Here is a 2,610-nt window from a genome sequence, read left to right as displayed (position 1 = left end):
GGATGGATGAGGGTCCCGGCGGATCGGAAAAGTGAAGGGTCAGCGCTGCCGCCCGCGGCGTACCCCGCTCCCCCTTCCGCTTAATCACCGGCAGCCCGTCACTCAGCCGGCCGCCGAGGGAGCTCCAGCCCGGGAGAGGGCGGGGCTGGGCTGCAGCCTAGGCGCCCAGGGCAGGGCGAGGGCAGACCTGCAGCAGGTGTGCCTCCTGCGCGGCGACCCGGAGCGCGACCCAAAGCGCCTGAAGAAGGGAGAGGCAGAGATCTGGGCCTCGGGCGACTCCGAAGGCATCAAGGGCCAGAGGCCTGGGGTCTTCCTATGGGGAAGCCAAGACTAGCTGCGGAAGAGAGGATCGCGGCCCAGGGCGCCTCCTGCTGGGACACTGGCACAGAAAGCCTCAGGGTCTCCAATCCCAGCAAGTGGAACTAAGCCCAGGTCTACCCTTCTTAGGGGAATTGAGGGTCTCTAATGCGCCTCCTGTCGGAACAGAGTGACGCTGGCTTTCTAATCCCCGATCTCTCGAATGAAATCCAACCTGTCCACATCAAATTAAGAAAAGCTCCAAGTCCGGGCAAACCTGAGTGGAGTCTATAGGAAGTTCAAGGAGTCCAGGTTTTACTGCAGATTCTTTGGCGCTAGCTCCCAGCTGACAAATCAACATCTCAATCTGACAATTAGTGGTCGAGGTGGGGGAAGCGGGGTCTCGCAGCCCCGGGCGGCAGAGCCCTCCAGGCGGGAGGCAGAGGTAGGCTGTTCTGGCAGTGATGAACGACTGGGTGGGGGGAACAGGGCCCCCAAGCAAGCATTCATTACTCCGCTGACAGGCGGGCGGCCGTTTGGCGGGCCGCGAGTGGACGTGTGTGAGGGGTGACACGAGCGGGAGGGAGAAAGCGTTTAACAGTCCCACCTCTCTGTCTGCTCGGGTTTCTTCACCTCGACCCTTGTACTTAACTTCCTTGAACTCAGCCTTCCAGGGATTGAAGCTCACCCTAGTTGCAGAATTAGGGAAGTAAGGGCAGGGATCTAAACTCTCTCCAGGGTTAAGCAATTAAATTGTGAGACGTCAAGAAAGGGTACAGATAGGCTTTAAGATTAGGCTCTTGAGTGTGACCTCAGAGGAATTTTGTGATTGTTCAAATAGAGATGATGCCTGTGGCAGGGACTGATAGGTGTTTATCCATGTTGGAATCATTCACCATGTGCCAGGGATGTGTCAGCCTGATTTCGTCAGTGGATGTGTGTGCTTCGAGTGTCTGAGGATGAGCCACCACCCCTCTCTGAGTGTCAGCCCTCTTCCCAGCTTGCTGTCAGTTCTGTCTCCAGTTCTGGAGGAAACGGCAGTGCACACAGTGACAGCTGAGGTATGCTACTGAGGGGTGTGTGATATAAGTTAACTGTGAGAGTGCTGGTTAGGACAACTGCTTGCTCGCTCACTCCTACCACCGGCACCCCCCCACTACATCATCTCACCACTACCACCTCCACTATCTCTTGCCAAGTAGTGGATTTCCTCCTCCCCTCAAAGATCCAGTTGGGAAATCTTGGGGTGAGGGAGATTCCCCAGAGTTTTTCATAGCTGAACTCCCACAGTCCCCAGTCGAAGATGTAATCCCCAGGCCTATTCTCCAGAGAGAAGAGGTAGATGCTGAAGTCAGGAAGGGAAGGGGCAGAACTTCAGTTCTCCAACACAGCCCACTTCATTTAGGCCTAGAGTTGCAGCTGCTGGGACCCTGATTGTTTACTTTCTCTTAGTTTCTAGGGTTAGAATTCCTCTCCCATCCCTCTCTTTCATCACCTGGCTTTGCCTCCACTCACCTCCCTCATTCCCAAAGCATCAAGAAGTTAAGCCCGACTATCTTCTCAGTTCTGAATCTCCTAGGCCTACAGAGCAGAGTTGAAACAACTCTAGGTCTCTGACCTTTATTTTGTTTAGAGTTTTTAAGGCACCTTCACTTTGCTTTGCTCGGAGAGCTAGGTTATCCTTGGATTCCCCTTACCTTTGTCTCTTCCATCTTTTTGTCTGCATGTTTCCACTTTTAGAGATCTCTTTCAATTCTGTCTCCCTACATTTTGGGGGAGACTTTGCTCCTCTTGGGGCTCCCCTCTCTGGCAATATGGGGGTTGTGGCAGAGGGAGCAGGGCTTCCTTCCTGCCCTCCTGTGAACCCAAAGATGGCCAGGCCACTTCAGGGGCTGCCACACCCGGATCGCTTCTCATTCCGGGCACAGGCGCGCCTGGTCGATGCCCTGCTGCCCGTCCCCCCTCTAAACGGCCCTCCTCCTGGTCCCCACCCCCTCCGCTCGCCTGGAAAAGGCAAATTTGACATTTTTAAATCCTGAGCCTTAGAGGGATCGATGCGGCCCGAGGGCCCCGCCCGGGGTCGATATTCCTGATTGGGAAGCGGCCGCTGCGCGGAGCTCGCGTGTAAATCACCCGGACTGGGGGAGGGGGCGCGGGGAGCCTTCCGGGTCCCGGGCGCAAGGAGCCAGGAGGGGTCGAGGCCCGGGAGGGACCTGAGGGCGACAGAATAACAGCAGGCATTCGAGAACCCGAGAGAAGCCGGCCCTGGGCCTCTCCCCTCCCCCGCCTAGCCCTGCCAACTCCCCGGGCCCG

The sequence above is a fragment of the Fukomys damarensis genome, unplaced genomic scaffold (genome assembly GCF_012274545.1).
Source record: "Fukomys damarensis isolate Sample0158 unplaced genomic scaffold, DMR_v1.0_HiC HiC_scaffold_15, whole genome shotgun sequence".
NCBI lineage: Eukaryota > Metazoa > Chordata > Mammalia > Rodentia > Bathyergidae > Fukomys > Fukomys damarensis.
Note: the sequence above shows the minus strand (reverse complement) of the source record.